Source organism: Cebus imitator, unplaced genomic scaffold, assembly GCF_001604975.1.
Source record: "Cebus imitator isolate Cc_AM_T3 unplaced genomic scaffold, Cebus_imitator-1.0 Scaffold39, whole genome shotgun sequence".
Classification (NCBI taxonomy): Eukaryota; Metazoa; Chordata; class Mammalia; order Primates; family Cebidae; genus Cebus; species Cebus imitator.
The window spans coordinates 12,824,631-12,839,490 of NW_016107354.1; positions in this window are offsets into that span (position 1 = coordinate 12,824,631).

The following is a 14,860-nucleotide window of genomic DNA, read 5'->3' on the forward strand; positions in this document are numbered from 1 at the left end:
GACTCCTCATATGGCCCATTCTGGGGCAACATTCTTCTCCACTTATAAGCTGTAGAATAGAGATATGAATAGTTCCCACTTTGTATGTATCAGTCAGGGCTCCGACAGAGGAGCAGAGCCAATAGGAGATTGGAAAGAAGAGGGCAGGATCTGGAGAGAATGGACAGCAATTGCAGGCCCAATTCCTTTCTGCTCAGTGGGACGGCAGATCCACAGCAACGTGGCTACTATAACATGGGTGTTGTTCTTCTGCCATCAACGCTCGTGTGTGAACCCCTCTCATAACGGAAAACAGGAGCAGAGAGAGTGGAGCTGTGCCTAGCTGAGTTGGCGCGGCCAACCCCGGCACCCTCCCAGCATTGCTGAGAGCAAACAGGCCACATTCGAGGAATCCAAGCTCAGTGGCCTGTCTGGTGATTGCCATGGTGTTGGTGGCTCCTTCCAATATCCCTATGATGGTCCCACATCTCCTTGCCTCCATCTCTCCATGGGGAGTGTGTTTACCGGTAGACATGGCAGGTGGACCCCCTCGGCTGGTTCATGGACTTCAGCAAGATGGAAAAGAGCTTTCTCTCACAGCAAACATGCTATTTCATCTTGCATTGGGGCTCAGGAAATCAGGGAGTCTGTCTGGGTGGGAGGAAGCTGAAGGTAGGTGTGGATGTGCCCTCCAAGGGTGGACAGTATGCACTTTTGCAAAGCTGGAGACCTGTGTTGCTGGGACCAAAAGCAATTGCAGGAATGTGAAAGGATGCATTAGGAGGAGAAAGCCCGTCGGCCCCGCGGTGGGAGGCTGGAGGCTGGAGAGAAAGCAGAAGAGATTGGCTGTGGGAAGAACCGCCGAAGCGCAGCCAAGGCACAAACACATCTGGGTTCCTAGTCACGTGAAATCAGCAGCCCCTCCAGATGTGTGGCCGGAGCAGGAGGAAGGAAAAGCAGATCTCGAGGATCTCAATTCAAGGCTGAACCTCACAGTGTGGATCTGGTTTTTGATTCCCCTTGTGCAGTCTGCAATGAGGACCACTGCGTCTTTCTGTGGGACCTGGTGCTTCAGGGCTGGAAGGAGGGTAGGGTAGGGGTTAGGGGGCGTCCTGGAGTCCCAGTCAGTCACGGAGGACCTGTTTTCTGGGGAATGAGGAAGAAAGTGGAGTTGAGTCGCCCCAAAAGGCAGGAGGTGCTGGAGCTGCCGTATAGGTTTCAAATAAAAGTTTTTTTTCCCATGCAAATATATACAACTGTATTTTCATGGCACCCATTTACTTAGTCTGGCATTCTGAGGTTCTAGCAACATTCCTTGCACTTAATTTTTTTTTTTTAAGTTTCAGTATAGATGTGCAGGGCGTGCAGGTGTGTTACACAGGTAAACGTGTGCCATGGTGGTTGGCTGCACCTATCAACCCATCTCCTAGGTATTCAGCCCTGCATACATTAGCTATTTATCCTGATCCTCTCCCTCCCCCTGCCCTCACCCCCCAGACAAGACTCAGAGTGGAAAGGAAAGTTTTATTAGAAAGAAAGAACAGTGCAGAAGAGTGCAGCGGGGCGCCTCAGCAAGAGCGGACTGAGCACACCCTAATGGATTTTTCCTTAGGGGTATTTGTGGACCTTAAGGCAGGAGCTTAAGCGTAATCTGGACCGTATTAGTTACATAGGTCAGGATAAATGATTTCATATGTGGACATTTTGGTCCCTTAATGTCAGCAAGGGTTGCACAGTGAATTTCCACATGCGTGCATTCAGAGCTGTATAGAAATTTTTGTTGGTTATATATATTCTTTAAAGCCTGGTACCAGATGCCTGCTTTATGTAAGAGGACAGTCTAAGTATTCCTGAATTCCTCAGATGAAGAGCTTTCCCTCTGGACAATCTGCTTGATAGCCACCAGGTGATCTTTGCTTTCCTTGATTATATTTGGGGTTCCCTGGGTATCTGCTCTGGTCCCCTTGCCTCCCTAAAATCCAGGCACTGTTGGCTTAAACCCTGCTAGTTTTACACTCTGTTGGTCAGATTTATGGCAAAAGTGATTTTCCTCCTACCATTGCTCCACCTCCCAGCACTGCCTCACCTTCGGTGGTGACCTCTGGAGCTCGGTCCCTGCAGAACACCCAACCCTCTGCTCCCCACCCTACCTGGGATGGGCGTAAACTCACCCACCAACAGAATATGTAATAATGGTTACATTATTACATATTCATAATGTATATGTAATATACCTTACAATTAGGGTTTGGATGTCCCTAAAGCTCACTGACAGACCTTTGGTTAAGCACTTCAGCTCCCTGGGGTTCATGGGGAAATTCTCCAGGACCTATGCCTGTCCAGTGCAGAACACTGAGAGGATTTAGCAGTCCGAGACTGAGCCCAACTTTTGAAACCTCAGGTCTGATGGGGACAACCCCCACCCCACCCAGTGGCACCGGCAGCTGAAGCTTGGGCACCTGGTTCTAGTCACAGAGGGGTCCCGCCACCTCCCTGGCCCACTCCCGGGTGACTGAGCAGCCAGTGGGAGGCTCCCCTGAGGGCAGTGGTCACTATGCTGCATCCCTCGGGGCTGATGGAAACGTAGATTGGCGTCATGGTCTGGGATCCCCCGGAGCAAACCTGCATGCTCCCATTTTATCACAAGTCATCCCCACAAATAAACTCCTGCCTTCCAAATTCCCTCTCAGTGTCTGCTTCCCAGAGAATCTGGGCTGACAGGCATGACATGGCTGCCCCACAAAATGCTTCTCTGAGCTTCAAAGTCATAACGATGCCTTCTGCACGAGGCTTATCTCCAGGGCTTCAGTTGCTGAAAAGCACCAACGTTATACAGATCTGGGATTCCTCCTGCCCGAGTTTCTGCCTCCCCTGTAGCCTGGTAAAGGGCGACTCCCTGAGTGACTGGGACCTGGATTCAAATGCCAGGTCTGCCTCTTGCCAGCTGCCTGAGCCTGCCAGCCTCTGCTGTGTGGTCCATGTGTGTGTGTGTGAAAGAGAGTGTGAGAGTGTGCATTTGTGTGTGTGTGTGTGTGCACCCACCTGCTGGCCTCTGCTGTGTGGTCCACGTGTAAGAGAGTGTGTGTGTGTGTGTGCACGCACCTACTGCCAGCCTCTGCTGTGTGATCCAAGTGTAAGAAAGTGTGAGTGTGAGTGTGTGTGTGTGTGTGTGTGCGCACCTACCTTCCAGCCTCTGTTGTGTGGTCCACGTGTAAGAGAGTGTGAGAGAGAGAGAGAGTGTGTGTGTGTGTGCACCCACCTGCCAGCCTCTGCTGTGTGGTCCACGTGTGTGTGAAAGAGTGTGAGTGTGTGTGTGCACCCACCTGCTGGCCTCTGCTGTGTGGTCCACGTGTAAGAGAGTATGAGTGTGTGTGTGTGCGCACCTACTGCCAGCCTCTGCTGTGTGGTCCACGTGTAAGAAAGTGTGAGTGTGTGTGTGAGTATGAGTGTGTGTGTGCACCTACCTGCCAGCCTCTGCTGTGTGGTCCACGTGTAAGAAAGTGTGAGTGTGTGTGTGCACCCACCTGCCAGCCTATGCTGTGTGGTCCACGTGTGTGTGTCTAAGTGTGAGTGTATGTGTGTGTGTGTGTGTGCGCGCGTGCACCCACCTGCCGGCCTCTGCTGTGTGATCCACGTGTGTGTCTGAGTGTGAGTGTGTGTGTTATGAGTGGGAGGGTGTGTGTGTGTGTCCCTGTGTGTGCACACGTACCTCCTTCTCTGGGTGTGCTGTCTTCTCCGTGTCTCGGCGCATCAGTGGAATCTCTCTCCCTCTCTTACGCGCTTGCTCCTCCCACCCCACGTTTTCTGCTGCCACCAACATGGACATCTGGGAGACTCAGATGGGAGGGTTTCAAGGAAAGCAGAATCTGCTTCCATGCAGGCAGGCAGCTCTCAGCTGGGCATTGGGGAGGAAGGAACGTGTTACAAATACAAGGGGGGGGCCCGAGTCACCTCATCCGGGGCAGCGGGGAAAAACACGGGACTCTGAGCCAGAGAATGAGAGCAGGAGCCTGCTTCTTCTACTTCCTGTGTGACCTTCGGCAAGTTACTGAACTTCTCTGACTTCAGTTTCCTCATTAATAAAATGGGGCTGCTGTAAAGATTCTTTATATTTTTCTCTGCCTCTCTCCAACCACGAGCACACACACACACAGGTCTTCCCCACCCCTCTCCTGCCACCTTCCTGCTGCCTGGGCACCTGGCCCTTCTCTGGTGGCTGCTTGGTGGTTGACCAGGCTCCAGGTGTCTATTTCACTCTTGCCCAGGCACAGAAGCAAAGCAGGAGCCTCCGGGTGTGGGGGAGGGGCAGAGAGCCAGGACTCAGCAGGAGGGTCCCAGCCTGGACCTGAACCTTCCATGGAAGGTGTGGTTTTCCAAGTCCAGACAGATCAAGCATTTCCTTTGTCTTTTTCTCTGGTTTCTTCCACTGGCCAGCACTGCCCTCCCTTCCTCTCTATCATCACCCCAAAGGGTACCTGGTCAGGCCTTTGGGACGCCTGTGGGGCAGGATGCTCTGGGTGCAGAGCTTTAAACAGGTGAGAGGAAAGAGGGAGAAGGAGGAGAGAACCAGAGGCAGGGAGGGCCTCTGCTCAGCCAGCAGGACGTCTCCAGCCCTCTCCATGGCACCCTCCAGCCAGCCCCCAGGCACCCTCTCCATGAAGACCTGGCAGACATGAGCCCCTGCCTGCAGCCTCCCCTACATCTGCGGCTCCTCCGGCATCCGGATGCGTGACCTTCAGTAAGATGGAGCAAACACTTGTATTACACTGTATGTTGTAGATGGAAAAATATAACAGAGGGACAACTTGCCCAAGGTCACTCAGACAGTAGGTGCAGAACCTGGACCTGGGACCCAGGTATCCCGATTCCCTCACTGAACTTTCCAGACTCCAGGGTCTCAGGCCCCCACTACTCCCTATACTCTCCCCAAATCTTCGCTTGCTGGCTCCTCTTCCACACTCTAGTCTCTGCTCAAGTGAAGCAGAGACTACAGTGTGCCTAGTCTCCTTCCTCCAAAAGCCCTCCCTGACCACCCCAACTAAAGCAGGCTGCTCCCCCTGCCTGGCACTTATTAACATCCCAACCTGTTTTACTCTGATCACAACCGTGATCACATATGAAACCCGCTTGATCACTTTTTGGGCAGCCTACTTCCTCTGAACCTAAAATCTTCACTGCTAAAGTAATGTCTACGGCGGCCCCACCTCGCAGGGCAGAGCAGAAGAGACAACTCCTCCACGTGCCAAGCACCTGCCAGGGGCCCAGTGAGGGCTCAGAGACCGCTGGCGGCTGTGAAGGAAAGAGCAGCCCCATGTCCTGGGTGCTGGGCCCTGGGACACAGGGGCAACAGAACCTGCTTTGAGGGTACTACCAGGAACATCTGTAAACAGCCATCCCACAAGGAGCAAAGCCTTGACTGAACAACAGAAAGAACCAAAGGGCTGCAAACATGATCAGTGCAGCCTGGGGGGCGAGAATCTCGATCTCATACCGTGGCCAAGAAAATAGAGGCTTAGAGATGGGAGGTGATACACATGGGGTTGCAAGATTATTCTGCTAGTAGGTGACAGAGTCTGGATGAGACCAAACTGACCCCCACGCTCTTCTTCCCCTCTATCCCATGACAGCTCTGAAGTCAGCTATGTTTTTAGATTGTAAGACGATGATCCATGAAGGAAGTTGAGGAGATCCCTGGGGCGCCAGCTGGGCAGGAGGAAGGAGGCCAGTGTTGCTCATGTTACTTACTGAATGTGACAGTGACCACTGCTGGGCTCGATGCGCCTCCACAAGACGTACTGCAAGACAAGGGGTTGATGTCTGTCTTTTCTTCCCTGGTGGAGCTGCCTCCAGCCTGCTGGAGGGCGACCAAACTCTGAAATGTTCTCTTACCCAGAAAGCCCCGGCTACTCTCTTTATTAAGAGCAGTAAATCTCTGAGCTCCCCATCGCTGACCAGGGTAGGGGGTGAGGGAAGTGGCACCAGCAAGGCTTGCCAAGCCCCAGAGTCTAAAGCTGGCAGCCTCTGCATGTGTCACCTCTAATACCTCCTGCTGCCGGCACTGGGGGTTCACAGACTTCCCTTCTCAGTCACGGTCTTCAAGCGGCTCTAGTCCAGCCCTATGTGACACATAATCTGCTTCTACACCCGAGGAGGAGCTCGCCACCCACCTAGACTCCTCCAGGCCAAGCGCCACTTTGGACCACGGGACGGGGAAGAGAGGGGAGGCTCTTGAGGGCTGGGGATGCCCAGGCAGTGCAGAGGGAGCCCAGGCCTTGCTGTCGGGGTCACAGGCTCAGGAGTACGGTTCCGAACGGGATGCCATTACCCCTGGTTTAAGACCGGCTCCTCCCCTGACCAGCTGTGTGACCATAGCTAAGATACTCAGCCTTTCTGAGTCCAGTGCTCCCTCTGTTACCAGGGGCCATGAGAGGGCCTACTCCAAGAGAATGTGGTCAAGACGCAATGAGACATTGACTCCAAAGGGCAAAGCCCGGTGCTTAATAACTGCTCATTGTTGCTGTAGATGAGCTTGGGGCTATGGCCTTGTCCCATGCTCCTCTTCCACCGTGTCCTTAACAACACTTTGAACAGATGGCATCACCCCAGTTGACAGATGAGGGATCCAAGTCTGGAGCAGAGAAGAAACCTGCCCAAGGCCACACACAGTCCTGTGGCAGAAGACAGAGTTCCCAGCCCCAGGCAGAAATTCATCCATCCATCCACCCTGCTGTCTCCCCGGGCTGAAGAAGGCTGCCGTCTCTCGGTAGTTCTCAGCATGTTCTTCTCAGATGGCATCTGATCAATGCCCTGAGGTTGCCCATTGGCAGGGGAAACTTGCAGTCAGAGCCTGGCTTCATCAGAGCAGGTGCATGGGCCCCCGTTCAGAAGGGAGTTGGGCTCAGACGGGCCCAGAAGCTCCAGATGGCTCCAGGAGTCTTTGAGGGCTCGGAGCTAAAATCTGGCCCTGCCCCAACTCCTGCATCTGCCCTTGAAACTTAACTCCAGAGGAGGGACTTCTGGGGCAAGGAGAGTTCAGGGGGACTCAGGACTTCAGATATGTTTTTAATGGAAAAACCAGGAGGAAACGATGTCAGAGGAAAGGCCCCATGGCTTTGCCTGTGTGCTGAGAATGGTGGTATCCCTAGCTGCTGACTCTTACCAAGCCTTGGCCTGTGCAAGCCACTGTGCTGAACACTTGGTGTACACTATCCCACCATGATAGCCCATGAGATAGATCCAGCTGTTATACCCATTTCACAGATGAGGAAGCTGAGGCCTGCCTAAGGGCCCAAACCCAGGGCCAGAAGGAGGTGAAGCTAGGATTGAAACCTAGGCCCATTGTCCTGAGGATGAACTGTCAGCTTCCTACTTAAGCACACAACATAGAGATACCAGTTGGAACTTCCTCATGCTGAGTGGCAGCAAATTGAATCTAGAGCCCACCGGGGAGGACACCTGTTTTCTTGAGAGTTCCTGAGTCCTGAAGATGATCAGAGGTGAACTCAGGAGGGTATACAGAGGTCAGGGGTCCACCACTCATTCCCTCTCCTACCCACAAGAGCTCTTCATTCATCTTAAGAAGGCAGGAGGAGCCTGGGTCCAGCACCTGGCTGACCTCTCCTGACTCAGTCTGTGGGTACGGATGCAAAGGGAAGGATCTGGAGTGTCTGCCTTGGGGACAGGGCAGCCTAGCAGTTAGGAGCACTGGCACTGGAGTCTCATGGAACAGAGACTGAGCTCCAGCTCTGTTATTCACAAGCTGTGCATCATTAAACAAGTTACCTTACCTCTCTGTGCCCACATTTCCTCACCTGTGAAATGGCATTGAGGACATCTGTATTTTAGGATGACTTCAATGATTAAATAAGGAAATAAAAACAAATAGAGCTAATATTATAAAATGTGTACGTGGTGCCAGGCGCTATTCTGAATACTTTAAACTGTATTAGCAGAGGCTGAGACACGGATGGCAATGCAGGCAGGCTGAGGCCGTAGTGTATCCTCTGAAAAACTGTGGCAAAATGAAGGCAAAGTACTTAGAGCAGGCCGGGAATATCCTAAAGTCAGCTTTTCTCCATGCATGGTCTGCATACCGTCTTTCATCAGAGTCACCTGGGGAGAGAAAGGCAGCAGTGATGTGGGGGGGTGTCTACTTGAATTACAGATTCCTAGGCCCTGTCTGATACAGAATTAGAATCACTGGAGCCTGGGGATCAGCATTTCGAATCGACACATTGACGCTTGGCCAGGTGATTCTTAAGCCTCCTGAAGATTTGGACTCAGGGACTGAGTGCGCAGTGAAAGAGGTTATGAGTGCATGTCGCAGATTTCATGGCCAAACAGCTAGTGCCCTGGATTCTAGAGCAAGCCCTGCCACGAACAAGCCACAGCATCCCGAAGGCATCCACATCTGTCTCAGTTTTTCTGCACATGTAACAGGGATTCTGCTCCCTGCACCGCCCAGCTCATGGGACACACACCGGTGGGAAGGTGCTGGTGGCTGTGGATATGGCCTGGTAACTGTGCAGGAGGCCCTGAGTCACCCTGACCCAAGATTTAATTCTAGCTCTGCCATTGATGTCTTTTAATTTCCTTGTTGTTTCTTGTACTATATTTTAAAATTATTTTTTGGTGGTTGCCTTGGAGATTACAATGAGCAGAGTAGTTTAAAACAATTTAGCTCAGATTAACGCTATCAATAGTGCATAAAAACTTTGCTCTCATGAAGCTCCATTACCCCTCCCTTCCTTTGTGCGATTATTCTCATGCAAATGCTCTTCATGCATTAGAATCCCACCAAGACAGATTTAGAATTACCGCATTGTTTCAGTTGTCTTCAAAATCAGACATGAGAACGAAAGGGTTACATGAAATGCATTTACATTCTCTTTTACGTGTACCTTTTAGAGATACCTTTTATGCTTACCTTTTACAGATACTTTTAGCAGTGCTCTTGAGCTCTCCCTGTGAATTCAAGTTGCTATCCCTTCAAAGTCCTTTCATTGCAGCCTGGGGTACTCTGTTCCGTGCTCCTTCTAGAGCATCTCCGCTAGTGACAGATTCTCTCTGTTTTTGTTTATCTGGGAACGTCTTAATGTCTCCTTCTGTTTTAAGAGATAGTTTCCCTGGATATAGCATTCTTTTTTTTAATGTTAACACAAATGAGTTTATTATTATAACTTTAAATAATACGTTTATGTTTTTAAATTCCCAATTTTATTTTTTCATATGGTAGATATTGATAGATATGGCGCCCCCACATAGACAAAAGATCATCAGTGAGTTGTTTTTAATTTGGTGCCCTCTCTTTTTAAATTAATTAATTAATTATTTTAAATTTTGTTTTAAGTTCTGGGATACATGTGCTGAACGTGCAGGTTTGTTACATAGGCGTACATGTGCCATGGTGGTTTGCTGCACCCATCAACCTGTCATCTAGGTTTTCAGGCCTGCATGCATTCATCTACAGCCATTTGATCTTTGACAAGCCGGACAAAAACAAGCATTGGGGAAAGGATTCCCTATTTAATCAATGATTCTGGGAAAACTGGCTAGTCATTTGCAGAAAACAAAAACTAGACCCCTTCCGTATACTTTATACAAAAATTAACTCAAGATGGATTAAAGACTTACATGTAAAACCCAAAATCTAAAACCATAAAAACCCTAGGAGAAAACTTAGGCAATACCATTCAGGACACAGACATGGGCAAAGATTTCATGGACATAGAATTCTATTTTTTTTTTTTTTTTGAGACAGAGTTTCGCTCTTGTTACCCAGACTGGAGTGCAATGGTGCGATCTCGGCTCACCGCAACCTCCGCCTCCCGGGTTCAGGCAATTCTCCTGCCTCAGCCTCCTGAGTCGCTGGGATTACAGGCATGCGCCACCATGCTCAGCTAATTTTTTGTATTTTTAGTAGAGACGGGGTTTCACCATGTTGACCAGGACGATTCACTTTCTACATTTTTCCTTTGAGCACTTTGTGTCTGTTATCACACTGCTTTCAGGCCCTCAAGGTTTCTGATGAGAAGTGCCAGCTGCTGACCTCACTGAGACTTTCTCATGTATAGTGAGTCATTTCTCTCCTGCTGCTTTCAAGATACTTTCTTTGTCTTGGTCTTTTTGACAATTTGACTATCTGTGGCTAGCGTGTATTTCTTTGCATTTATCCTACATGGAGTTTGTTGAGTTTCTTGGGTTTGTAGGTTGATGTTTTCTTCAAATTTGGGAAATTTGCAGCCATTATTTCCTAAAAATTTCTGTTTTTTTCTCTCTTTCCTCTCATTCTAGAAGTCCCATTATGTGTACGTTGGTATGCTTAATAGTGCCATATAAGCTTCTGAGCTTCTGTTATTTTTCTTCTTTCTTTTTTTTCCTATTTCTCAGAATGAGTAATGTCCATTACTTATTTTCACATTCACTAATGTTTTTTCTTCTGCCAACTCACATCTATTACTGAGTCACTATTGACATTTCTGTTTCAGTTATTGTAGCTTCCAGCTTCAGGATTTCCATTTGATTATTTTAAAATATAATTTCTATCTCACTACTTAGAGAAACATCGTTTGTAGACTGTCCTCTATTTCTCTGGACACGGTTTCCTTTTGTTTTCTGGACATATTTATAACAGCTGTCTTAAAGTCTTTGGTAAGTCCAAACTCTGAGCTTTCTCAAGGATACTTTCTATTGACTGCTTTTTTTTTTTTTTTTTAGTTTTTTTTTTTTTTTTTTTTTTTTTTTTTTTTTTTTTAATCTGCTTATGAGTTGTATTCTTGTTTCTTTGCATGCCTTGTAAAATTCTTCTGTTTAAACCTGAACATATTAAAATATTCTAATGGGCAACATATGAAATCAGATTTTTAATGACCTCCTTGGACTTCGTTGTTGCTGTTCCTACTGCTGCTTCTCTGTTTAGTGGCTTTCTTGAACTTAGTCATTAAAGTCTGTGTTTCTTATCCTGTGTGGCCACTGAATTCTCCACTCAGATAACTTAGTGGTCTATGATTTTACAGAGATTTCCTCAAATACCTTGAACCTTTTGCCAAAAGGCCCTGTGTGATTTCAGACACGCTTTCCACATTCTGAGAGTTTACAGCTCTGCCTAGGCCCCATACTTCCTGCTTGTGCAGGGCCATAGGGTCAGCCAGAGAAGAAAGATGAGCATTTTCATGGGTTTTCCTGGGTATAGGCTCAGCCCCGTACATGCACAAGGCCTTCTGGAGCCCCAGGAATATGTTGACACTTTTCAATGCCCCTACCTATGGATATTTAACTTTCCAGATCCTCTTCTTCAGTTTCTTGGCCAGCATATTGTTTGCTTCAACTGGTATTACTGTCTTATCAGCTGCAAGGGTAAACAATTTCTGCTGATTGTTTTTAACAAACATCCTGAAGATAGGACTTTCCCCAGTGAGTGACCTCTGAGTTACATCAAATAACGATAAGCCTTGTAATGGGGCTTATCCAGTGAGCTGCCTGGCGGGGAAAATGGTGACAGTTCTCTGGGTGTTTGGAGGAATGCCCAAACTTTGGTCTTCCCTCTCCAGCACCTGCTATGCTGCTGGCTCTCACAGCTAACTGTGGCTGCTAAGTTGTTGCTTTTCAAGGTACTGCACAGGAGGAGCAGAACAGGGCAAGTTAAACCACCACAAAACTCTCTGTTCTTACTGAGATTCTGTAGTTGTTCTTGAACAGATGCTCCTTGGAGTGCTACAAGCCTTTGATTAATTTTCAGACTTCGTGAAAAAGTTGATTTTGACAATTTTACCAGTGTTCTCGTTTCTTTCATAGAGGAGCAGGCTGTTTAAAGGCCCTTGCTCTGCCATTCCGGAATTCCTACCTTAAAGGCAACTATTTGTGCTATTATTTTTTATAATAGCTCTATTGATGTATAATTCACATATCATAAAAATCACCCATTTACTATGTACAATTCAATGGTATTTAGTGTAACACAGATATGTGCAACCATTACCACAATCAGTTTTAGAACATTTTTATCACCTCATAAAGAAATCCCATACCCTTTAGCTATCAAACCCTTATTCCTCCATCCCCCAAGCCAGAAATAACCACTAATCTATTATGTGTCTCTATAGATTTTCATCTTCTTGACATTTTATATAATGGAATCATGTAATATGTGGTCTTTTGTAACTATCTTCTTTTACTTAGCATAATGTTTTCAAAGTTTCTTCAAGTGGTAACCTGTATTACTACTTCATTTCTTTTTATGTTCAAATAATGTTTTTTTCTGTGGTTAAACATTTTGCTTATCCATTAGTTAGTTAATGGGCATTTGGGTTGTATCTACCTTTCGGTTATTATGGGTAATGCCACTGGAAACATTTGTGTACAAGTTTTTGTGTGGACATGTGTTTTCATTTATCTAGGGCTCATACCAAGGAGGAAAACTAGTGGGTTTTCTGATGACTCTCTGTTTAACACTTTCATGAATTGCCAGACTGTTTTCCAAAATGGCTACACCTTCTACATTCCCACCAGCAGTATGTGAGGAATCCAATTTCTCCACATCCTTGCCAACACTTGTGACACTTTTTAGATTCTTCTGACTTTTCTAGTAGGTATGAAGTAGTATCTCATTGTGGTATTGAATTGCATTTCCCTGATGACTAATGAAGTGGGGCACCTTTTCGTGTGCTTACTGGCAATTTGCATATCTTCTTTGGATACATATATATTCCAATCCTTTGCCTATTTTGATTGAATTCTTTGTATTTTTATTGTTGAGTTCTTTATATAATGTTCTTTTTTAAATTATACTTTAAGTTCTAGGGTACATGTGCAGATCTTGCAGGATTGTTACATAGGTATTATACACACACCATGGTGGTTTGCTGCCTCCATCTCCCTGTCACCTACATTAGGTATTTCTCCTAATGTTATCACTCCCCAACCTCCCCACCCCCTGCTATTGCTCCCCTAGACCCCACCCCCAACAGACCCCAGTGTGCGATGTTCCCCTCCCAGTGTCCATGTGTTTTTAGTGTTCAACACTCATTTATGAGTGAGAACATGTGGTGTATGGTTTTCTGTTCTTGTGTCAGTTTGCCTAGAATGATGGTTTCCAGATTCATCCACATCCCTGCAAAGGACATGAACTCATTCTTTTTTATAGCTGCATAGTATTCCATGGTGTATATTTTTCTTTATCCAGTCTAACCTTGATGGGCATTTGAGTTGGTTCCAAGTCTTTACTATTGTAAACAGTGCCACAATGAACATACGTGTGCATGTGTCTTTATAATAGAACAATTTATAAACCTTTGGGTATATACCCAGTAATGGGATTGCCGGGTCAATGGTATTTCTATTTCTAGATTCTTGAGGAATCACCACACTGTCTTCCACAATGGTTGAACTAATTTACACTCCCACCAACAGTGTAAAAGTGTTCCTATTTCTCCACATCCTCTCCAGCGTCTGTTGTCTCCAGATTTTTTAATGTTCACCATTCTAACTGGTGTGAGATGGTATCTCAATGGGGTTTTGATTTGCATTTCTCTAATGACCAGGGATGGTGAGCTTTTTTCATATGTTTCTTGGCTGCATAAATGTCTTCTTTTGCAAAGTGCCTGTTTTCATTCTTTGCCCACTTTCTGATGGGGTTGTTTTCTTCTTGTAAATTTATTTTAGTTCTTTGTAGATTCTGGATATCAGCCCATTGTCAGATGGGTAGCTTGCAAAAATTTTTTCCCATTCTGCTGGTTCACTCTAATAATTGTTTCTTTTCCTCTACAGAAGCTCTAAAGTTTAATTAGATCCCATTTGTCTATTTTGGCTTTTGTTGCCCTTGCTTTTGGTGTTTTAGTCATGAAGTCCTTGCCTATGCCTATGTCCTGAATGGTATTGCCTAGGTTTTCTTCTAGAGTTTTTATGGTGTTAGGTCTTATGTTTAAATCTTTAATCCATCTGGAGTTAATTTTTGTATAAGGTGTAAGGAATGGGTCCAGTTTCAGCTTTCTGCACATGGTTAGCCAGTTTTCTGAACACCATTTATTAAACAGGGAATCCTTTCCCCATTGCTTGCTTTTGTCAGATTTCTCAAAGATCAGATGGTTGTAGGTGTGTGGTATTACTTCTGAGGCCTCTGTTCTGTCCCATTGGTCTAAATATCTGTTTTGGTACCAGTATCATGCTGTTTTGATTATTGTAGCCTTATAGTATAGTTTGAAGTCAGGTAGTAAGATGCCTTTAGCTTTGTTCTTTTTGCTTAGGATTTTCTTGGCTATGTTGGCTCTTTTTGGTTCCATATGAAGTTTAAAGTGTTTTTTTCCAGTTCTGTGAAGAAGGTCAATGGTAGCTTGATGAGGATAGCACTGAATCTATAAATTATTTTGGGCAGTATAGCCATTTTCTTGATACTGATTCTTCCTAACAACTAGCATGGAATGTTTTTCCATCTGTTTGTGTCCTCTCTTATTTCCTTGAACTAGAGGAGCAAGATCAAACAAATTCAAAAACTAGCAGAAGACAAGAAATAACTAAGATCAGAGCAGAACTGAAGGAGATAGAGACACAAAAGCCCTTCAAAAATCAAGAAATCAAGGAGCTGGTGTTTTGAAAAGATCAACAAAATAGATAGACTGCTAGCCATACTAATAAAAAAGAAAAGAGAGAAGAATTGAATAGATGCAATAAAAAATGGTAAAGGGGATATCATCACTGATTCCACAGAAATACAAACTAGCATCAGAGATTTATGCACATAAACCAGAAAATCTAGAAGAAATGGATAAATTCCTGGATTAATTTGCAAATAGTTCCTTCCATTCTGTGGGCTGCCTTTTTACTCTGTTGATAGTATCCCTTGAAACACAAAAGATTTTAATGGAAAAAGGAGGGCAAATTTATTGTG